The 24624-nt window shown below is 45.5% G+C and overlaps 1 pseudogene; it reads right to left on the reverse strand.

The window, feature by feature from the left end:
- Positions 1-14194: 14194 nt before the first annotated feature.
- Positions 14195-14661, reverse strand: LOC100630851 (cytochrome b5-like; annotated as a pseudogene).
- Positions 14662-24624: the final 9963 nt, after the last annotated feature.

The raw sequence follows: 24624 nt of genomic DNA on the forward strand, positions 1-24624 counted from the left end.
TCTTTATTTGCGATATTATATGTGTGCTGAGCTCTCTCTCTTGTTTAGTGATGTTGTCCCTAAATGACCTGACAATAGACAAACAAGCAAACTGATTTCCTGTCTCTAAAACACAGAAAAATGTGGACAACAGAATAGCCCAGTTTCGCTCATCAAATTCACTGATTAAAATAGCCATCTTGCATAATATCTTAAAAACAAATATCCCATCCAGTAACAGAAGAATCAGTAAACAAAATGTAGTACATACATACAATGGAATATTATTCACCTGCGAAAAGGAATGAAATACTGACATGTGGCAATGTGGATGAACCTTCAAAATACAATGCTAAGCGAAAGGGGCCAATCACAAAGGACCACCTCTTGTACGATTCCATTTATATGAAATTTCTAGAATAAGTAAAGAGACAGAAAGTAGTCAGAGACAGAAAGTCAAAGAGACAGAAGGAAGATTAGAGGTTACCAGGGGCTGGGGGAGGGAGAATGGGGAGTTATTGCTTGATGGGTATAGAGTTTCTGCTTTGGACACTGAAAAGGTTTTGGAAATAGATAGCGATGATGGTTGCATAACATTGTGAAGCTACTTAGTACCACTGAGTTGTACACTTAAAATGATTAAAATGGCAGATTTTATGATATATATATAAAGTACGATATATGTACAAACAATAATGTGATATACCCAAAGCGTTGACTTGAATGCTTTAAATGGGTGGGTTATATGGTCGGTGAATTATTTCTCAATGAGCCTGTTTAAAAAACAAGCAAGTATTCTTATTGTCATCTCAGATCCAAGAGAATGTTATTATTATTGGTTTCGGCCCTTTTAAAGGGAAAAGAAAGAGATGAACTTGAGAGAAGAGCTCTTTTTGCCCTGAGGAGCTCGGGGAGGCCCCCTCTGATCCCTGGGTGGTCCATTTCCAACCCACCAAGCCCTCCCTCTCATGGGATGCATTTCCAACCCCCGCCGAAGCTGGGTTTGTCCAGCCATGCTGCCCAGCTTCCCTGGGAGGGACCCAGGGCCAAGCATCAGGCGACAGACACTGCACGGTGAACCGAAGCCGCCCAAGAGGGCAGGGCTGTTTTATAAACACCATCTCTTTTCAAAGCTAATCCTGTGGATTGGACACAGCTGTGTTCATTCTGCCCGGTTCTTTCATTTCAAAGCTGCTCTGTGCACTTTGATCTGCCACGTCCAGTCTGTGGGTGTGGAAGTTGTTCGTTTTAATTAATGATTTACTACTTCATTCGAGTTTGTTCTAGATTTGTTCACTTTCAAGATGCCACTTGGGCATCTTCTCATTTGAAGCCGTCATGGAAGAGCAGCGTGGGTTACAGAACGTGGCTTCCAGGCATGTGTGGCCGGTTGTTTTTCCTGACTTGCACCTTTTGTCTCTTTGCAAAGCTACCTGGGGGTCAGTGGAAATGTGTGCATAATGGAAGGGAAGAAGCGTGGTCTGAGGACAGGAGAGCAATCTCCTGGAGGCCCACGCATTAGTCAAGTCCAATATGATCTGCTGGGGAAAATCAACTTCCAAAGATCAGGTTTAGAGCAAGAATGAACTTCTACAACTTCAGCCCTCTCCCCCTCCTCCAAAACATTACTAAAACCAGCAAAGTCACTCTTTTTTTTTTTAATTAGGGCTTTTTTAAAGTATGCCCCCCCCCTTTTTTTTTGGTGAGGAAGATTGGCCCTGAGCTACCATCTGTTGCCAATCTTCCTCTTTTTTTTTTTTCCCTCCCAAAACCCCAGTACATAGTTGTGTATCCTAGTTGCAGGTCATTCTATTTCTTCTGTGTGGAACACCACCACAGCATGGCCTGATGAGTGGTGTGTAGGTCTGCGCCCAGGATCTGAACCTGCGAACCCCAGGCTGACCAAGCAGAGCGTGAGAACTCAACCACTCGGCCACGAGGCGGGCCCTGGAGTCACTCTTCATTAAGATGTTTGTACTCATCCTGAGATGCTCATCCCAGGGACAAACATCCATTTCTGAAGAACTTAGAATTCTCAATACCTTAGTATGTCTCCAACACAACACTCATGAAGACACACTTACACCCACGTGCGCATACACACACACACACACACACACACACACACAATCTTCCAATTTCCCTCTTTAGTTTGTCTAAGATTGTCCCTGATCGACAAACCACCCATCAATCATGGTGAGACCGGAAGTGGGAGAGTCTGAACCACCAAGCTGAATTGTTAATCCTTACTACGAACTCTAAAGCAGGTGGCATGAAGCGTTTGACAGATGAAGGCGCTGACGCTTAAAAAGGGTGAGGAACTGCCTCCAGGCCACCAGGCCACGGGGTCCTGGAGCGTAGATCTAGGTACAGATGCGTCTGGATTGAACGCTCACGTTCTTTCCATGCAGCCCGAATGCTTTTCCAGTGGCCCAATGTGGAATGAGAAATCCACAGACAAAGTGCCCATCTCCATAGGATTTACAGCAAGATATGCAAGCAGCCAACATCCAGCCCCTTGGCAGAGAAATTAAAGTTCTGTTGCCACGGACCTGTGTCCCACTCACGTGTGCCAGGCAAAGACGCACTAGATCACTCGGGAAGATCAGTAATGCTCTGGCATCATACCCTTCGCATCAGGCAACATTGTTTCATCGCAGAAACAGAGCCACAACGCAAACACCAGTCATCAGGGACAGACACATTGCTTTCTGGACTCCTGCAACCAACCCTGGCAAATGGACATGCTATGACTGGTTGTCGCTTGGGTTATTATGCACAGTGATGTGTGTGTGTGTGTGTGCTGTGTTGCTACCGATTATAACACCTGTATGCTGCTCCCACCGTGTGTCTGATGGGTTGACTCTCGAGGACCAATGCCAAGAGATAAACTAATCCTTGAGAGCAAAGCCCTGTTCACACCTGTTTGCATCTCAGCATCTAGGATGTCCTCTCTCAGAAAGACCCTGACGGTGTGTGAAATTCACCCTCCTCCACCTTGAAATTGTAGTTGGGGGGCTTGGTAAATGTGAGCCCATATCGTGGACAGCCACATAGTGACAGACAAAGCTCCAGGACTGTGCATCTGGATTGAGTTGATCACTGGGGACCAGAACACCCCTCGGACCTCAGCAGAGAAGTACAGGCAGGTTATGGAAACCTTGTCCTGGGCAGCAAAGGAATGGTCGGGAAGAGGGGAAACTCCAAGGGCAGGGCTGGGATCTGGACTAAGATGAGATTCTCATCTGAGAGTGAAGATAGAGACGCAGCTGGAGGGAGACCAGGAAAGCAAAGCAGGAAGGCTGGGACGATTGATGCTTGGCTCTCTAGATAAGAAAAGCTTAAAATTGAATTTTTAGTTTTCCTTTCCAAGTGTTCCCCCTCTCAGCGAATGATCCAACAGACACTGGGGGTCATCCATGACCTTTTCTTCTCTCCCTTGAGCCCTGTGTCTGCCTCTTATCTAGTTCTACCAATTTTCTGCCCTCCCAGCATCTCTGGAATCTGCCTCTCCCTCTCCAGCCTTCCATCAAGGCTTGCATGGACGATCACGATGTGCCTCCATCTGCACCCTCTCACACTGACACGGTATAATCTCCCCCCACCCCCACCACCCAAGTGATCTTGGGGAAACACAGCTATGCTTGTATGACCCCTCTGCCTGAATCACTTCTATAGCGCCCCACCTTTAGGCCACCTTGGACTTGGCCTTGAGCTCTGTGTGGTCTGACCCATGGACCTCCCTGGCCTCATCCACCTTGCTGTTGCATCCTCTCTGCCCCCACCCACTGCTCCTTCAGTCCGTGTTTCACCTCATGCCTTCCCACCCCAGGGCCTTTGCACAGTCTGTCCCTCCTGCCTGGACCCCCTTCCATCCTTCTTTCCTCAGGTAAGTCCTGCTCACACCCAGATCTCAGGACAACTTTCCAAGAAAATTCCGCCACCTCCCTCCGTCCACCACGTGTCTGGCCCTGGAATAGGATTCTGAGCTCATCTCACTGAGTGATGAGACTGTTGCCATTTTACATTGACTCGTAGATTAGTGATTGATATCTGTCTCCATCTGGACCACTTGCTTCATGAAGACAGAGCCACAACCACACCTGTTGCCTCACCATTGTGTCCCCAGCACCAAGCAAGTGCCTGGGACATGGCAAGTACTTGATAGATGGTTGTTGACTGAAGGAAGGAATCTAGGCTGCGTTTTGACCATCTTGGTGGCTAGAGAAACAGTGAAGTCGTTAGTGGTGCCAGGCCCCCCTCTGATGGTCAATCTGCCGGTCAACATTTAGAAGTTTGACTCTGCCTGTTGCCAAACAGCCACATGCGAGTCAGGGGCACAGCTGCTAAGCTTCTCTGAAAGGTTTACCTTTTTAATCAAGATATATGTTTTCCCTTTGCCTAATAAAGCCTTTTTCCAGCTCCAGTCTCAGTCCCAGGTCACCAGGCATGGGGGCCACTCACACCAGTTAGATGGCAGAGTCGTCGAATGGACTGTCATCCCAAGCGCGGGGGTGCGCAACCGGGAAACAGAAGATGTTTCCAGGTGGCCCCAAATATTTCTGTCTTAATAGGCACGTCTTTATTTGTGTGGAGTAAAAATATACACAACTGGTATATCCAACCTGGGACTTCACAGGTGTTACTGCTCAGGAGAAGGCTAAATAGGAAACAAAATGAATAAATAAAACCCATTTACAAAGTCTATTTATAGAAAAAGTAACTAAGTCAGAGTTTGGCGAACTCTGGCCCGTGGACCAGATCCAGCCTGTTTTTGTGCAACCCATGAGCTAAGAATGTTTGTGTTTTTTTTATGTTTTTAAAAGGGGGTAAAAAAGAAGAATAGATGACAGAGACTACATGTGGCCCAGATAGTGTAAAATGCTTACTATCTGGCCCTTTCAGACAAAGTTTGCCGGCCACTGAGCTAAGTAACCATAGGCAGGCAGTAGGTGTGGCTGCAGTGGTGGACGGGCGTGTGTGATGGACATTCAGGAAACACGGTGCCCTAGAAAGTTGGATCAGAAGTCAGGGTTGTCTGGATTCAAATCTCTACTACACTCCAGCTCTGTGACCTTGGATAAGTTATTTAACCTTCCCAATCTTTGCCTTCCAATCTGTAAAATGGGGACAGTAATAGCACGTGCTCCCCAAGAATGGTGTGAAAGCTGGATGGGATGTTACATACAAAGCAGTTAGCATAATGCCTGGTGCACAGTCGGTACTCGACGAAGGGCAGCTATTGTGGTTTCACAATAAAGTTTACTGGGTTTTTTCTATCACAGAAAATTTGACAAAGATCTCATTGCTTTGAAAGAACTTCTCAGAGACAACCGCTGTTGCCATTTTGGTGTGCTGTCTTTGGCTTTCTAATCTAATTCGTGCATTCTTGTGTTCATCTCTCCATTTACTTTACCATGTGCCGGTTGGGTTCCCCCAAGAGGCAGGGGCTGACATGATGTGAGAATGCAAGAGGGTTGGCGGGAATTAACTCTGTGAAAGAGGAAAGAGGGAAGAAGTGGGATTGGGCAGGGCAAGCCTTCAGACCATGATGCAGCTCTGACAACATCTCAGCCACCAAACGGGAGTTCCCACATCGGGCAGAAACGTCCGGGCCCCCGTATCCACTGTGCACAGGCATTGTCTACAGTAGCCACGAAGGAATGTGGTCTCTTCCCAAAGCCAGGGTGGAGTCTGCAGTCTCTGCAAGCAGGTGGCTAGCAGCCCACTGCATCCTCGCGGCCGCCCGGCAAGTCCTCTCTTGAGGGAGATCCAGCGTGCTTGGCCAAGACCACCACAGTCCACCCCTTGCTCCCTGGGCCTCCAGTTCCCCATACAGCACCAGAAGCTGCACCACCAAGGCTCCAGTGGCGTCTCTTTCTGAGGGAGGCTGCCAGTGGTCCTCCTTTTCCCCACCTCCACTATTCATTAGAAGTCCGCCTCACCCCCTGCCATCACCTCAGCACGTCTGGGGAGCTTACCTGGTGATGTGACCCAGACCCTCATTCAGCAGGCTGAGCCCCTGGTTAGCATCCCCTTCTCAGGCTGAGGCTGCTGAATGTGATCCGTTCCTAGGGGTAAGGAACACCAAGGAGCCTGTGAGTGGCTCACTTGAGTTTCATATGGACTCCCCTCTGCCTGAATCTGTAAGAGCAGCCCTGCCCCCTCTTGATGACCAGAGCCAGTGACCCCTGCCAAGATGGTGACTCTTTTCTACCTGCTGATGGCTCGGTGCACAGTCCACAGCTGGAGGCAGCTATAGCTGGTCCTCTACTTCATGGAGCCCTGGCTGTTTCCCCGAGCAGGTAAGCATCCCCTGGGGAAACCAGAAACCCCAAAGAGTCCCAACTTGCAGGAAAGGGAAGCAAAAGTCTCCCAGTAGAGTCTTTTGGAAACTTGGTGTGCTGGTTCAGGTCCTCTGGGAAGCAGATGCCAAGACGGGATTAGACGCGCAAGAGGCTTCCCGGAGGAAGCACTGTGAGGATGAGGGGCTCGACCAGGGCCTGGAGGGAGAGCCTTAGGCTCCTGCAGGCCTGACGCCTGTGAGGGAAAGAGAGAGAAGCAGAGAAGGTGGAGCAGGAAGGGGCTCAGACTGCAGCACCATTCCAAAAGAGGTCTGGCCAAGTTCATCAAGCTATGCTGTGGCACCATCCCACAGTATGAGTAGAGGAAGATGGGCGCAGATGTCAGCTCAGGGACAATCTTCCTTAAGCAAAAAGAGGAAGATTGGCAACAGGTGTTAGCTCAGGAACAATCTTCTTCAAGCAAAAAGAGGAAGATTGGCAACAGACGTTACCTCAGGGCCAATCTTCCTTACCAAGAAAAAAATGAGGAGTTCTCGACCCAATTACCCATTGGAAGCATCTAGTGGAAGATAGAAGGGGAGGAGGGAGAATTGAGTAAGAAAAGCCTTTCCACTGTGATGGAGATGTGACACCTATGAAAGGAAATGGGGGAGGAAGCCTGAATGGGCAGGGAGGGGCTCCGTGGGCAATGCAGACCTGATAAAGTCTGGTCAACCCAGTGGAGAGACCAGAGCAAAAGACCACCAGCCAGAGGAACTCTATTCTGGGAAGATGTGCCCAGGCCCCAGTGCCTGGGAAAGAAGGACTTAGTCTCCACTCCAAAGCTGAGGTTGACCTTGAGATTGCTAAGAGCTGGACCAGCTCACCATACTCTTGAGCTGAAAGGCATGTTCTTTTTTTTTTCTTGGTGAGGAAAATTGGCCCTGAGCTAACATCTCTGCCAGTCTTCTATTTTGTACGTGGGACACCGCCATAGCATGGCTTGATGAGCAGTGTGTAGGTCTGCACCCAGGATCGAAACCTGTGAACCCCGGGCCACCAAAGCAGAGCACACAAACTTAACCACCCGGCCAGCCCCAGAATGTTCTTTCTTGACCGGAGATTTCGGCAGTGCACCTCCACCCCTGCCACACAGAGCATCCTTATATGATCAGTTTCCATTTCATTGCCAACAGTAAGTCAAATGACTGCTTATTTTCTTTTTGAGGAATAAAACACTGTTGAATATTTTTAGTGCATATTTACAAGTATTTATATTGCTTAAGAGAGTTTCCTCAAAATAAAATCCCAGGGTCAAAAGTATGATCATTTTTAAGATTCTTGGTACAGAGTGCTAATTTTTTTCACAACAGCTGGACCATTTTGCATTTCACCCAGCCATACAAGAGCATGGTTAGCTCCTTGAAAAAGGCCAGCTTAGGGCAGCCTAGTTAAAAGGAAAAAAAACCCTTTCATCATGCTATTTATTTATTTATGGTAACTTGAATGGGATCTTTGAATACGATGGACGTTGGACATTTTTTTCTGTGTTGTTAAACCAGTAGCAGGTTTGTTAAAAATTGGTTAGTCTGCATCTTCTGAAAGGCAGATGCCAAGATAGGATTAGCTTTGCCACAGACGCCCTAGGGTGACAAAGCTCTAAATCAACTGGAGATATGGGTTATCCTCCACATGTTCCACTGGGAAGCATTGCAAAGTCACATGGGGTAAATGTCTGGATGTATAATCTATTACAGAGAAGAGGTACAGGCCTGGCACCCATAATCCAATGTACCACCTCCTGATGGGAGATTGTCCTCAAAGGCGCGTAGAGCTGCAGGTGATGGTGATGGGCAAGGGGGACAAATGCTCCTGGTAAGAGGGCAAATCAAGAAGAGCTTTCTTTCACGTTCCCTCTGTCTGCCTTCTTTCTTTCTGATATACAAAGCTCTAGGATGGCCTTTGGAAATGTTACTGGCTTTCGTTTGGGGAAATACCTTGATGCACTCTGGCGCAATCTTCTGATCACGTTGCAAAGCCTCTGGTGAGCTGTAGAGTACACCTAGCTGGACATAATTTAAGGCCGTTATTGGAATAGAGAGTATATTTTCAGCCTCGGACACAATATATCATGAGGCAAATTTGATTAACATACTGTTCTGTACCATTCCAGAACCATCCTGGGGAAGGGGCTGAATGGCTCACCAGTGGTCCCCGGGCCCCTGTAGGATACCCAGAAGAGCCGTGGTTGAAATTAGGGAGGGGCCTCATGAAGGTGAGAGGGCCTCATGACAGATGTCTCTTCGCTCCTGGAGGGTCCAGCCACAAACCTCTGGTGGACCATAAGTCTGATCGTACAGTCCAGTGGGCTGAGAACACAAAATTCAAGGTGAATGTTTATCCTTCACTTCTCACATTTTCCCAGACGGGAGATGTATTGGTCAGCGTGGGCTGGGTTACACTGCAGTAACAAACAAGGACAAAAATCTCAGGGGCTTAAAGCAACAAAGGCTTGTATCTGGCTTACTCTGCATGACCATTCAGGTCACTGGCTGCTCTGCTCCACCTGGCCTTGCTCAGGGGCCCAGGATGATGGCAAAAACTCCACTGAGTGGGATGTTGCCAGTCCCATGGTGATCCGTTCACTCTTACAGGCTCCCACCCAGAATTCACACACAAACCACTCACCCCTCCTTGTCCTAAGAGAGTCTTATCTGCCTTTGTCATCTTAGCCATTCTGGTGGGTGTGTAGTGGCATCTCTTTGTGGTTTTGTGTTGTATTTCCCTGGCGACGAATTAGGTCGAGCACTTTATCATATATGTGTTGGCCTTTTGGATGGCCTCTTCTGTGAGATGGATGGCCATGTCTTACGCTCATTTTCAACAGTTTCCTCTCTTTCTTATCAATATGTGAGATGGCTTTATATTTTCTACACATGAGTCCCATGCCAGATATATATCTTGAAAACACTTCTCCCACGCCATGGCTTACTACCTCCCTATCACCCTTTATCTCCCCATTTTAATTAAAAACAACTCAGACAGAGCTATCTCCTTACTGCGTGGGGACGACCCACCCTAGGTCTCTATCCATCGGGGATGGCTTGATATTCTGGTCATCACTTTTCAGATAATCTAGGACCCTACAGATTGGTTTATAGATAGGTGGACCTGCTTCAACATTTCTCCTCCTGCAGAAATTAATGCCCACAGTCCACTAACACATGTAACTTCTTAAATGGGACCCTAATGGGAAATATACTTTTACTCAGAGGTGTTGGCCATGATTCCCATCAATCTGCTATAAATCCAGCCATCTTCAATCCAGCCATCTAATTCCATTGAAATGACGTCTGTTTCAATCACGAGAGTCTCTGAATCAATTGAGGTCCAGAGAAAAAAGAAAAAAACGTACAATTTTCCCTTGTGTTGGATCCTCTTGGAGGTTCCCTGCTTGCACACGGGACCCCCAAGTCACTTCCACGGCAAATCCAAAATGGGACAAATTTTGGTTCTATGAGAAAGGGACAAATGGACAACATCATGTCTCTTTTTTAAACGTAAGGGGGAGTCTTATAGACTCTCTGGATGTAGGACAGGTGTTTGGACGAAGAGCATTGTTCACCTTGTGGGTGGGACCAGAGCAATTCTGGTCTGAGACCATCGGTGCCTTTTCCGTGAGGGTGTGCCCGAGTGGAAAGGACGATCATGAGGGACAAACAGCATCTGATGGGGTCAAAGAGGAAAGCGAATGAACAAAGTGCCCCTTGGTGGGCACGGCTGATGAGGAGAGCATCCACGGGGCCATCAGCAGAGACCCATTGAACATATTCTGGAGCCTCCTTTCCAGGATGGTTCCAAAAAACCAGTGTCTGCACACACTGTCCTCAAAACACTCTTCGAATTGTTCTAACAAAGGCCACAAGGATTCCTCGGAATTCCGCCTGAAGGGGAAGCGGATGTGACGTCTCAACATTCCAACTTCTAAGGCTCCTTTTCTTTCCCGGGAAGCTCACGATGCCCTGACTGGGCTGTGGAGGTAGGGGCATTCCTCGCTGGCTGCGGGGTGGTGGGGGACCCCTACCCAGGCTAGATCAAGGAAGCATTGAAGACATGCTCGATATAAAACACAAAAAGGACTGAAAATTCTAATACAGCAATCCTTGAGTCTACATATGGTTTTCCAGGAGAGGGGCTTTCAGCTCCTATAAAAACCCAGAGTAAATAAACAAGCTCATTGAATTGCCAAGAGTGAGAAACTTTCTTTTGAAACATTTCAAAGCAAGTCAGTGAACCCCGTGCGGTAAAGGCCTCTTTGGCTCCAAGAAGCTGGAAGCCTTTCCCACCCCCCACGCAGGCTACCCAGGGGTGATGCGAGCTTTCCCTGGGGTGGAGGCAAGAACTGTGCTAATGAGTTGAGGGTCCTGAGACCCCTGGGTGCTTCTAATAAAGTAAGAAACAAACTATTCTGCCCTGAACTCTTGGGCCTGAAGCTATCGTGGAAATGAAAGAAGAGAGAAGGAAGTCCCCAGGAGACTCAACCAAGGGGCTCCTCAATGCTCTGCTCAGAAATACAATGGGGAGAGCGGATCAACCTCACTGGGCATTGGCAGCCATCCTTGGTCAACCTGCAGACATGGCCCCGTCGATGCTTATTTGTGTTTAGTCCAATAGGACTTTGAATCACTCAAGTCAGTCAAGTAGCTGACTTTCACCCACCACATGTGCACGTTCCTTGTTTCTGCTGTCCTGGAGTTAGGTGGGTCTGCATCCCCCAGAACTGGGAGCCTCTGGAGGCCAGCGGACACCCGAGCTTTCAGGACCCTGCACAGCTCTCACCCTGCTCCAGACCCAGCTGCTCTGCATCTATGGCTCCCCACGGTGCCCCCTACCGAAACCCTACCAGAGATCCTTCCAGAATGATCTGCTTTTTAATCCAGATACCACCGTAAATGGAGACCGGATTGGTTTTTACATAGAATTTCCAAACCCCCAGTGAAGATACTATCACGGGGTTACAAATGTGCAGTTACTAGAATAAGAAAATGGGGAAACTAGATCTCCTTTGCAGGTTTCACACTCCGTGGGAGCTGTGTAGCGGGGAAAATCGCATTTTGGTCTAATCTAATAAACGTCGTTGATCCAGTCAACTAGACAGTCTCTTGAGACGGCTGGGTCTCTTTCGTGTCACGGAGTCTTCAGATTGCCTTTCTCTCCCTGCTCCCCTCCAAGGTGGTTCTGGGAAGAAGGGGATGCAATGATACTGTGGCCTTGGGGGAGGGACAGCACCGGGCTCTGTGGTCCTCAGCGTGCATCGTCCGGGGGTCACCGAGGTGTCGTTGGTTGGCCTTTGTCTCCTGAGTTCTGCCAGCTGCTGCTGCTCATGTCTCTGGCTGGCACAACTTGTGGTCTGTTCTCAGCTTGGCCATAGCTCAGTGGCTCTCTCTGCTGACCGGGTGCCCTCTCAGTCGTGTCTCCCCCAGGTGTTTGGCGCCATCTCTGCCTACAGGGTCATTTCACCCCGCCTGGCTGCTCCTCTGGGAAACTTCCCAGCCAAACGTCAGTGACCCCTGAGTGCCCCCGCAGGTGTGAATGGAAGTTTCTAACTGCCTTCCATACCTGCAGGGAGTCAAGAGCGTCTTGGGAGTGATGGCCTGGAGTCTCTCTCTTCCTGAGCCAGGATTCTCCTCCCCACGTCCTTAATGGGAAGTGACACAAAAGCCCCTCTGCTTTTTGCTTTGTCCTCCCTCTCTCTGTTAGCATGCATCCCCCATGTCTCTTGCACTCTAGCCTCAATCACGACACACATCAGACTATTTTCTCCGTCTCCTACCATTCTGGGGAGCGATCTACAGCAGAATGACACTGTGCTTGTATCAAGGGTATCTGTATTTTCAAGCTTGTACTGGCTGGAAACAGTCAATTAAAATTTTAGGAATTCTGGAGGTTGGTTGTTAAACACAGGCATTATTAAAAATTAAATTATATAAACACAGATAAATTCTATTAAAAGAAAAGGTAATGAAAACTTAAAACATCACTTCCTGATTCTTTTACTGCATTTTACTATATTATCTATGCCTCTGTTGATGTTATTTACATTCATTGCATCTCTATGGTGAAAATACAATAGGATGGTGGCTCCTGTGCCTCTCGTCCCAAGTCCACATTCAGTCGTGTCACATGCGTAACCTGAAACGCCCATGCTGGGTGTATTTACACCATGCCCATCAGCAAAGCTACATATCAGGGCTTGATTTATTGTCTTTTTGATTGATCACAATTCTTTGAATAATAAAATATACCATAATTCAGTATTCATAATTCTTTTCAATCACAACTTTCTTATTCTCAAAATCCATGTCTGATTCAATGTTTTTACTTATTTGTTTTATCCACAATCTTTCAATTTTTAAAAAAATTTTTTATCAAGGTCTTATTGGTTTATAACATTGTGCAATTTCAGGTGTACATTATTATGTATCAGTTTCTGTAGAGACTGCATCGTGCTCACCACCAATAGTCTAGTTTTTATCCGTCACCATACATGTGTGTCCCTTTACCCCTCTCATCCTCCCCCAGCCCCCTTCCCCTCTGGAAACCACTAATCTGTTCTCTTTATCCATGTGTTTGTTTATATTCCACATGAGTGAAATCATACGGTGCTTGTCTTTCTTTGTCTGGCTTATTTGACTTAACATAAAATCCTGAAGGTCCATCCATGTTGTTGCAAATGGGATGATTTTGTCTTTTTTTATGGCTGATTATCGTTCCATTTTATATATATATATATAACTGAGTTGGACTTGGTCACATGGCCTGCTGTAACTAATGGCGTGACCCGTGGGCAGGGACTATGGTGCATCTGCTCTGAGCAGAAGCTTTATGGGGCACGGTTGGCATCACTTGCCCTCTTGAGCCCCTGCAGTCCCCCTGCAGGTCATTACCCAACATTCTCACATCAAAGAATTCTTCATCTTTGTTCCAGTGACGGTTCCCACTTACATAGTTATTGGACCCCGATTCACCACCAGCCCTCATTTTCCTGTGCCCTCGGCAAGGGCAGGCCCAACACTGCACCGGTAAAGCCATCTGCTGCTCAGACAGAGCACTTCTCCTGGAGCAGAAGCCTGAGGCCGCCTCCCAAAGCCCCTTCTCATCTGCCCTCTGAGGCCATGACCCACAGGGCCTTGGGAGTGAGAGTTGTTCCGAAGTCCCACGACATTTCAGTATCCACTGTTTTCCTTTGAAAGCGTCACTCCCCCCCTGTCCCCTTTTACGTTGCAGACCCTCTTGGTAGCGGGCGCTCAGTTCTGTCCAGTGAATGCCTTTGCCTTGGAGGGGAGAGTTCTTGAGGCAGAAGTGTTCTGGGTGTTTGAATCTGGTCCAGAAAGTTTGGGCAAGAGGATGGGGGTGACTCTCAAGAAGGATGCAGCCGACTTCTTGACTGGGCCTTAAGGTGGCTCTGAGAAGCTCTGGGCCAGGGACCCTTCTCGTTCCTGGCCACTATATGCAGTCTGCTCAGGCACCCCACTCCGTCATGCGTGTCCCAGACATGACGCAGCCCTCATCTTAACATAGCCCTTTCAGACGCAGGGTGCCAAGATTCTGATCCTGCTTCTCTTTCTTTCTTTACTTTTTTAACCAAATAGACAGGCAAACCTGGTGGTATACTTTAAACGCGAGATATATTTTTAGAAGGTCATGCCCAACTCAATAACTAAATTACGTAGGGAGGAATCACCAAAATAAAGTTGACGAATAAAAAGAGACACCCCAAAAGCTCAGGAATAGAAATAATAGAACAGTTCTTTTCATTTTGTTTGTTTCTAATGGAGACGGAAAGAGAAATTGACCTAGTAACATTATTTTTTCCGGTGAAGTTTTCCGTCAGTCAAAGTAGTTCATGCTGGTTTCTTTTCTTTCTTGTCCTAAGCGATCTCTTCTTCCGTTGGCTTCTGAGAATGTGTTTGGTCTTCTCCCAAGCAGAGGTGAGACATCAGGACTTCATAGGACTGGTAGCTACTTATGCCGACCATCAGTGTGATGGCTGGGATCGCCCCATTGGCCCAGCGACTAGAATTAGAATCAGTGGTAGCAATAAGAGGTCCCGAAGGCTTGGTTATCTTTGATCTGTCATCCAGATGAAGCTCCCCAGTGGTCTGTGTTTTGGACAATTCTCTAGCCTCTGTAGAGTACTCAACACCCTCCAAGTGTTCAGTAGCATCACCTCTAGTTTGTCCCCTTAAGACTCCTTCCTCTCCAAGATGCTCTTCCAAAAATGTGGTCAAATCGTCACCTTGTGGTGCAGGATCGCCCGGGTACTTTCTCCGTGGTTGTGCTTCTGAATGTCTCCCAGGGTGAGGCACTTCATGACCATATATGAGCACTTAGCCATTTTGGTCCACACCCAGCCTCCAAGGCCCTGCGGATACCAGCGTGCATCTCAGAGAGCTCAGCCCAGGACATTCCCCATGGGTCCCGGCCCGATGCCTGGGGCCTGATCCTGTTTTTCTGGCACCAAAACAATGAGAGCAGAGTGGGCCGCAGAAGGAGCTATAGTGTTAAGAGCATCAATGTTGATGCCTGATTGCCCAGGTTCAAGACCTACCTCCACCACTTCCCAGCTATGTGACCTTGGGAAGTTCATTGCTTTATTTGTTTGGGGCAAATCGCTTACTCTGGGAAGCTGGACTTTCTGACCCAAGCAAGGGTCGTGAAGCATGCCTTGCAGGAGTGTCCTGAAGATGAGCCAACAGGAGGCTGGGGCAGAGCAGGGCTCCTGAGATGCTAGTCGCTTCTCTCCGACTTTCTGTGTATAAAGGAAAAGCTGTGGGGGAGGAAGCAGTACAAGATCCAGACTCATAGTCTTTATGACTGTTAGGAAAAATCCCTAAGAATTTCCCAAGCCAGATTTAGAATAGAAATTGAAAACATACATATTCCAAATATGTCTATAATTGACTGTTTATTAAACAATACAAATACGCTCTAAGAATAAAGGAAAAACAGCCATATCTTTGATTCTAACTTGTGGTTGGTATTTTTTAACATCCAAGAGATCCTCCTTTTTGATGTTTGTATTTCAACATTTGATACTTGTTTTTCAACATTCTCCCTGTAATTGTTTTCTATTCTGCTAAACAAGGTCAAGGAGGAATTTTTTTTTCACACTTGGAAGCCAATGCCACATGCATTTTGGTGGTGGTGTTCTTCTGACAGCTCTCTCTAGGGAATTAAAAATTATTTGTGGTCTCATCTTCACATGAGACCATGAAGAAAATATAAGCCAGAAGCACGCCTCTCGTGGAGCTTCAAAGCCCTACCAGATCTGCCTTGGCAGAAATTTTTCTTGCTGCTAATTGAGTGACTAATTCATACATTTTGTTAAAGAGTCACTGTTTTCTTCAACATCTTCACAAAAGACATAGTGACAGCAGAGAAGTACAGGACCACTATAATGACCTTCTAATTTTCCCTTTGACACACCCTCCCCACTTTTCTTATAGTTACTAAATTATTCAACATTTCTTGAAGCTGATTTTGGAGAGGGAGCCCTGATACACCTTACAATTTACCCAACATTTTGGGGAAGAGTGTGCTCATTTGGGGGAAAACTTCTATACTGCAAAGTTATTATATTGTGTGTTTTGATTCAAGTGTAACTATAGCAACTGCCTCTAATTGGAGATCAGTGAGGAGTGAGCCCCATGAAAATTAACTTTGCCTTGGGTCATTTTCATTAAAGCATAAATATTTTGAGGAAAGAACAAGTCAGAAATTTTTAAAAGAGAAAGGAGTAAAGAGGGAAACATATGTGTGTGCATATCTTCTTGACTTCTTCTGTTTTCTTTCCTGTGCCATTAAACTAGGAAAATGATCAATATAAAAGAAAAACAGGAGGCCAGCCCAGTGGAGTAGTGGTTGAGTTGGCGTGCTCTGCTTCGACGGGCTAGGGTTCATGGTTTTGGGTCCTGAGCACGGACCTACACACAGCTCATCACCATGCTCATGCTATGGCGGTGTCCCACATACAAAAAAATAGAGGAAGGGGGCTGGCCCCGTGGCCGAGTGGTTAAGTTCGCGCGCTCCGCTGCAGGCGGCCCAGTGTTTCGTTGGTTCGAATCCTGGGTGCGGACATGGCACTGCTCATCAAACCACGCTGAGGCAGCGTCCCACATGCCACAACTAGAAGGACCCACAACGAAGAATATACAACTATGTACCAGGGAGCTTTGGGGAGAAAAAGGAAAAAAATAAAATCTTAAAAAAAAAATAGAGGAAGATTGGCACAGATGTTAGCTCAGGGTCAATCTTCTTCACCAAATAATAATAATAATAATTTTAAAAATAAGAAAAGGAAAACACATTTGAAAAAGATACTTTCGTAACATTCATTTTTAAAGGGCATTATTTAGTGAGGTAATACGTTTGTTCTTGTTTATATGCATGAACTCCGACTAATACACAAGCGATACCCATCTGGAGAATTAAAGAAACTTCCCATTACTGCTGAGGGTTGGGTGGCAGTACAGGTTCTCCCAGGAAGAGGCCTGATGGGGTAATGGATGCAGGCAGCGTCTGGACGCTACTACTGGGCCCTAATCCTGCACCACTGTTTGCTGGCTGCAGAAGCTTGAGCAAGTTCCCAAACTCCCTGAGACTAGGTTTCCTCATCTATAAAAGAGTAATAATACCGGCTTCATAGGGTCATTCACGGAATTAATTAAGATAATCAATGAAAAGTGCTTGTTGTTGGCATGGGATACATCATCAATAAACATTAGCCATTATGCTTATCATTAGAAGTCTCATTAATGAGGCAGAGAGCTTATGGAAAGCTCAGGAGTAGAAATTTGGAGACATTGGTCCTAAGACTTACTCTTCCAGAAGCTAGCTGGGAAATCTCTTCCCCTCTCTGCGCTTGTGTGTCACGTACGGTCTCAGAAGGTCAGACTACGCGACGTTTAAGATCCATCCAATTCCCACATCCTATGCTTCTCATTCAGCCTCCCATCAAATACCGTTTTCAGTGCCATTGTCTCATTTACGTTCTGAAGAACCCAACAAAGTGGATGTTAGTGAGTCTGCTTGCCTCAGGCGAGGACACTGGGGCCCCATAGAGGGTGGTAGAGCCGGGATGGGCGGAACTGAGTATTGACACCAACACATCTCACATCTTTCTCATCCTCCTTTGAGCTCAGGGTCTGTGTAAGGAGGTTCAATGAAAGGAAACACACGAATCACCCAGCTATAGCCATGCCCCAGAGTTCAGACTGACTTTTGCATTCAGACGTCATGGATCTGATCCTTCCTCAGGGCCTTCCTTATCCAGTTTGTTCACACTCTGTAATCTAAGCATCCTTCCCAGCGCTCAGCTGGGTTAACTAGCCTGGAAATGACAGCCTGGACCCTGATGTGAGGCTCTGATTCCCAAACTTCCCCATGAGCTGTGCACGGTGACTTCGTGAATATATTGACCAAGATTCGTAGAAAGAAATTTTGATTCATTTCAGGCTTTTAAAAAATCAAAATACTCTGTGAAAGAAAGCACACCCCCCGACACCCCCTCCTTCAGCAGAACTGAGCATTTAAAGGGCCTGGGCGATTCTGATTATTAGAATCACATGGGGAAACATGTTGATGGTTAAATTTATAATTCTAGTAAATGGATAATCCTACCAAAAGAAGAGGGGGAAATCCATCGCATGAAACTTTGAATTTAAACTCAACAATTCCATCGTTGTTCCTGAGGAAGCAGAGCACAGGGAAATTTCAGGTAAATATTTGCAGTCGAGTTCCCACCAGAGTGACGGGTAGGGATGACCCCATTGCTCATGCCAGCCCCAGTCTTGCCTGTGACCCCAGGTAACCGTCAGAGCGATGGGGCAATCTGAAAGCTTGGAGCAGTGACCGTCTGGAGGTCTCAGGGGAGACTTGAGCAGAAATGTTTCTCCTGAAGGATGAGTAGAACTTGTGGGGTGAAGAAATGAGGGCATGGCCTCTAAGGAGAGGCTATAGCACCGAGGCCAAACCTTTGAGTTCAAACTTCATCTTTTAGCTCTGAGGGTCTCGTAGAGTGAATGACAAGCTTGAAGACTGGGTTCTTCGAGAAGCACCTGCTGAGACAGAGTTAGGAGTACAAGAGGTCTGTGGCATTATTTACCAGCAGATGCCCTGGGTAAGAAAGACATGTAACTAGATGAGGTTGAGATGTCCAGCCTATTTAGATTTGATACCTCTTCTTTGATCAGTTTTGGCAACTTATAAGATATTGGAAAAACATCGACCACTTTCAGACTCTCAAATTGATTAGTTTAAATTATGTTTACAGTGTTATCTTATTTATTCATTTACTGAATAGGTAGTACATTCATAAGTTTCAAAGAGCAAAAAGTTTAAAAGTGTATGCAATAAAAATGTGCATCTTTCCCCTGTTCTCCATCTGATCAATTCCTACCATGCAGGGTACTCAAGTATATATCCAGTGTTATCAACTTCTGATGCATTCTTCTAGAGCTTTTGAGTGTACATGGAAGCAAAGACAAAAATGTATCCATTCCTTTTTATACAAATTAAAGCATTCTGTATACACAGTTCTGATTTTTCCATATTAGTACAGAAAGACTTGTCTTATACCTTTTCATGGCAGCATAGTATTCTGTGGAATGTCTATACCACGTTTGATTTATCCTGTTGATGAACATTTACTATTAAGAACTTTGTCACTATTTGTCACTGTTGAGAACACTACTTCTATGGGAAAAAAACATTCTTTATCTTAAAATTTTAGTTTATCTCAGCGGTTATATTCTCTTTCTAATTCCAAATGCTGTATGCTGCCTTTCTCTCTTTTTTTCCCTTGATTATACTTCCTAAAAGCTTCTTTATTTTGTTAACTTTTGCAAAGAATTGGATCTTGACTTTATTATTTCTACGCATTTTATTTCTAACTTATCATGTGCTTTTATCATGATTGGCACTTACTTTTTTGCTTATTTTTATTTTTATATAACTTCTGGAGTTGAAGACTTAATTAATTCTTTAAAATCTTTCTTCTCTTAGTAGTAAAGGTTTTTAAAGCTCTAAATCTGAATTGACAACATTCTGCAGGTTAGAATTACAAATCTAATTTCTAAATCATTTGTAAATTGACTTTGACAACAATTGTGTTTCTCTTTGACTCAAAACTATTTGAAAGAGTGCTTTCAAAATATCCCAGTACTTAAAATTTATTTTTTATTATTCTTTTGCAGACTATTTCTAGATTTAATACATTTTGGTTAAGTAGGATGACCTGTGTAATTTCCACTTTGGAGAATGTAATCAAGTTTTCCTTTAGCCTACAGTTAACCAAATTTTGTAAATATTTCATGGATATCTGGGGGGACAAAAGCCTCGTCTCTTTATAAGGTAAAAAATTCAATATGTGTCTATTAAACTAAACACGTTAACTGCAGTGTGCAGATCCTTTTCTTTCCTTGTTATTTCTTGCCTCCATCTGGCAAATTCTGAGTTGACACATTAATGTCTTCCATAATTATTGTGTTTTGATCATTTCTTGTAGCAATTCTAATGATTTGCCCTTTTCCATATTTCACTGCAGTGCTGTTTGGGGATGAAACGCGTTCATGACTTTATATATCCCAAAGTATTTTTATGGAGCGTGCAAATAAGGATGAGCGCTGTATGAGCTTTTCCCTATTTACAGAGCAGACTGTGGAACAACTTTCCTGCCTCTAGTGTCCTCTCTTTAACCACCAAATTTGACCAAACCGCACAGAGGGTACAGAAATCAGTTTGCTCACTAATTTCGCTGATGTTTTCAGAAGCTCAGCCAGTGTCTTTTCCCTGAATGCCATCCAGCCATTGCATGGGGCTCATGAACTCTTCCAAAGTATTAGTTTACAATTTCTTAAATGATGGGGTCACCATAACAAAATGAGCCGGGTCTAATTTGTACCCAGACGCAAGTTTCTACTCTTGGCAACATTTGCTCTATTTCATCCCAAAAAATCTACTGTAAAGATTAAGAACTCAACCACAGTTGGGGTATTTTCAAAATGATGTCAAATTAAGCTATAATTCATATTTTGCCTTGCCAAATAAAGTTTAACCTATTGCAATAGCGAAGAAATTTAAATACATTTCTCAGTCCCGAGTCTATATGCAACCATATTTGGGCTTTGATATTTCGCAGAATTTGGAGAGGTAATAACAGGGATATTTTTTCCCCCTCTGGACACCATCTTTCTGGCAAAATCTTGTTTTCAATAGCCTTATATTATCTTTAGGCACTTGTGCCCTTATTCCTCAGCTGTAAATTCCTGGAAGTGAAATTGTCATATCAAATGAGAAGAAACAAAATTTTGATATACAATTTGAAATTGCTCTTTCAAAAGCTGATCTCAATCCGCACAGTCACATTTGCTATATCACAAAACCTCTTTCCCATGTCCCCACTATGCCAGACATTATTGCTCTTATGCTTTCAATCTGGCAGAAAAAAAACATTTCGCCATTTTAATTTGCAATTCTTCAATTGCTAATTTTCCTAAATTTAAGGCCGTTTTTATTTCTTCTGTCAGTTGATTGATCATATTCATCACTCCTTTTTTGATAGGGTTATTTGTATTTTTCTTATTTTCTTTAAAAGCTGTGTGTGGGGCTGTAAATCTTTTGTTATATTGATGAGATTTTTAAAGCACCCTGTATTCCATCCTTTCACTTGTATGACCCAGCTGAGTTTTTCCAACGCATCATTTTTGCATATAAAAAGACGCTGCAAAGCAGGTTGATACTGTTGTTCCCATTTTACAGGTGACAAGAATGGAACTCAGCTTCAGTGGACATAAACTGACACAAAACCAGGTCAGGTTCTGCAGTTCCATGCTTGTTTTTGTCCTCAATACCCTAATGGCTTCTCATACAACTTTGTCACCAGAGCTGCCATTGCTGCTCCTTCTATTGCTGCTCCTACGGCTTCATACTGTGCAGTCCACTTCCATTTGCCCCAGAAAGCCTGAATAATCCCTAAAATCCTAATCTGGGACCAACTTGATTTCAAGTCCTGTCTCCTTAAATTCATGGAGTTTCAGTTTTCAAAAATATCTATGTTCCATCTTAACGGGGAACATACGTTGTTTTGATTTGGTTGATTTTGTGTTCAAGAAACCAGAGAACAGTTCTGTGGGTTGAGACAGAGTCCCGAGGCGAGACTGCCTCCCATTTGATATTTGCCATGAACACTGGAGAGCTCTGATCCTAATCTCAGAGCCCTCACTGCAAATTTCCCTCCAGAGACTGAGGTTGACGAGATGGCCAGATCGCGTCATTAACGACCTTTGGTAGATGCCAGCCCGCTGAACTGCTTCAAACAGGAACCAGGGAAAGTCAACACACACGGTGTCCTGTTTCACGACTGCAGCACAAAACCAACATTCCTTTTTTGGAACCACATCTCTCTGTTGGGGGCACATTTGTGGACTAGGGGCAAGCTGCCGAGCCTGGTGACAAAAGCCAATGCTGGCCAGCTAGTAAAATGACGGGGTGGCAGGAGTCGCCTAACGCAGTGGGGTGCCCAGACCGTGCAGAGTCTTTGTTGAAGAGTCGTGTCCGGGACGTCCCTGTCTGCTCTCCAGTTGTGAGTGGTTTTGACTGCTCTCCACCGGAGCGATTTCTAGACCACTGAAGTTCTCGCTGACATGACTTGTGGGAGTTTTGTTTGTTTGTGCTACGCTGGGTTTTAGAAACTCTAGAAAGTGGCCACCGTAAAGGAGGTCAATCTTGGTCAATTTGAATTTCTACACAGCGAATGCCTTGAGCGTAGGAAGAATTGCTCCCTAAAGACAGTGGGGGCCGCAGAAATGTTTGTCTAATGCAATCGACTCTGTATACAGATTCCCTTAAGAGTTAACAATGTAAATTCATGAATTTGGAGAGGAGTAGAGGGGACAGTCAGGGACAGAGAGGTGAAGATGGGGTTAAGACGATGACTGCAGACTCACAGAGCAGCCTTGGGCAAGACACCTCAACTTTCTTCGTGCCTCAGTTTCCTCATCAGAAATAAATAACCCCACAGGGTTATTTGTGGATTAAATTGGATAACACACTCAGAGCTCTGCCTGTAAATAGCAAGTACAAAAGCGTTAGCTAGGATCGTCAATGTCACTGGAGTGTCCACCGTCCTGAGAGCCTTCTTTGTCAGGGGCTCTGCCTTTCGTGGTCCTCTGCTGGCCCAGTTCCCGTCAGCTCTAGTTTCGTCATCTCTCGGATCACTTCTGTGTTTTGCTTCCAGTTCAATTATAACACTATGTTTGTGAATTTAGATTATGCAAATTTGAAATGATATTAACAAATTAATCCATTTGAATTACATGACAAAATTTGAAATCATGCAACTCCTGAAAGTCAAAACATCACATGATTTCAAGGCTGGCAAGCTGAAGGACTTTGAAACCGTGTTCTCTGTGTCCTTGCCCTTGCCACATGGTGGTGCCGTGTTAGCTGGTGGGCAGCCGCACCAGAATGCCTCTCCCAGGGTTATTCTAGAATTATGCAAAATTTAGTTATCCCATAGCTTCAAGAGCACACCTTTTTCCCAAAGCTTCTTTCTGGCACATTATTACTATTACTCCTAGTGACGTTGCTATTCCTGCTATGGAGGCTTCGCATGATTCAAATTTTTATTGAACAGTTAATTTGCACCAGGTACTACGCTAGTTGCTGGAGATGCAACAAGAAATAAGACATATTTCCTTGAAGAGCTTATGCTCTGAGGTGAAGAACATCCCGTAAATAGACTCCAATGCAACGTGATGTGTGTAAGCAGGAAGCTACCGGTGCGTGTGTAGAGCCTGGCCAATCAGAGATGCAAAGGCTTCTTGGAGAATAACCTGAGATGCCAGGGTCAGAGGGATTAGGTGAAAGATGGTGGGGAAGAGAAAGGCGAGGAAAGAATTCAAGGCAGGTAACAGCAGGTGCGAGGACACAGAGCAGTGAAGAGGGGCATCTCAGCGCCCCCATCTCCCACATGGGACTCTCCTTAGCCCCATGGCATGGGTGTGCGTGAGGCCAGCATAAAGGGAAGTCTGCCCCGGGGAAGGCCTGCAGGTCTTCTCTATTGTTTGCTTGACTTTTTGTTTGTTTTTTACGGGTACTAGATGCACGAACAAGAGCACAAGAATGTAAATTCTGCTTTAATTATTATCTGAGTCATTACTATCGTTATTTGATTTTCTGGGAATGTGCCCTTTATTTTAAAACAACAATAAAAGCAGATCGTGGAAATACAATCCCTCTCTCCTTATACAGCTCTTTTCTTTTTGTGGGGAAGATTGGCCCTGAGCTAACATCTGTGCCCATCTTCCTCTATTTTGTACGTGGGACGCTGCCACAGTGGGGCTGGATGAGCGGTGTGTAGGTCCGCACCCAGGATCTGAACCAGCAAATCCAGGGCAGCCAAAACAGAGTGCATGAACTTAACCACTATGCCACTGGGCTGGCCCCTTACATGGCTCTTCTTGCCGTCCACACCCTGGGTGGCAGTCCCAGGAGAGAGAGGAGCAAGGCCTCTCCTCTAGGAGGACCGGCTTTCGGCCAAATAACAGGCAGCACTAGCCCAGCACAGTCAGACTCTGTATGTCACAATGGATCGCCTCACTGACCACACTGGAGGCGACCTTTTCTCATGATGTCAGCATTTCACCATGTGTTGATGCAGGTCTGGGAAACTCGTTATTCTTATTAGAAGTCAATGCTGTGCTCCACGGTATTCCTAGGCCCCCTGAAGCATGAGGCAGATCAGCCCAGTGTCTCCCTTCCCCATCAGGGTTAACAGGAGGCAAGGACAGAAGGAAGGGAGACATGTAAAGGAAAAAAGGGAGGAGACAGAAGACTGGAATGGGAGAAAGGGGAAGCCAGGAAGGAAGGAGGGGGACAGAGAGAGGAGATGAGCATCACCCAGGAGGCCCTCAGCCTCTCCCTGGAGCCTGGAGAGCAAAGCTGGTTCCCTCTCTCCCACCTTCCTTCCTTCCTTCCTTCCTTCCTTCCTCCACCCGCTCTCCCTTCCTCTTTCTCTCTTTCTTTTTCTTTCTTTCTAATTTTTCCTTCTTCAGAACCTTAAGAAAGAGTTGGTAATTCTTCATCCTTAAGGAATTACGACAAGCTTTAGGACCCTTGGAGTGTGCAATGCCTCGGAAACACAAAGAGTTTATCTATTTTCCAAACAAAGCAATAATTAGATCACTCCGGATAACTAATATCATGTTTCCAGGAGCCCTGTGTAGATGAGAAGCTAATATTTGTACAGTTGACCTTAAAAATGTGACAGCTAAGAAGCTCTTGGAGAGATGCCCAGAAA

Source organism: Equus caballus, chromosome 6 (assembly GCF_041296265.1).
Source record: "Equus caballus isolate H_3958 breed thoroughbred chromosome 6, TB-T2T, whole genome shotgun sequence".
Lineage (NCBI taxonomy): Eukaryota > Metazoa > Chordata > Mammalia > Perissodactyla > Equidae > Equus > Equus caballus.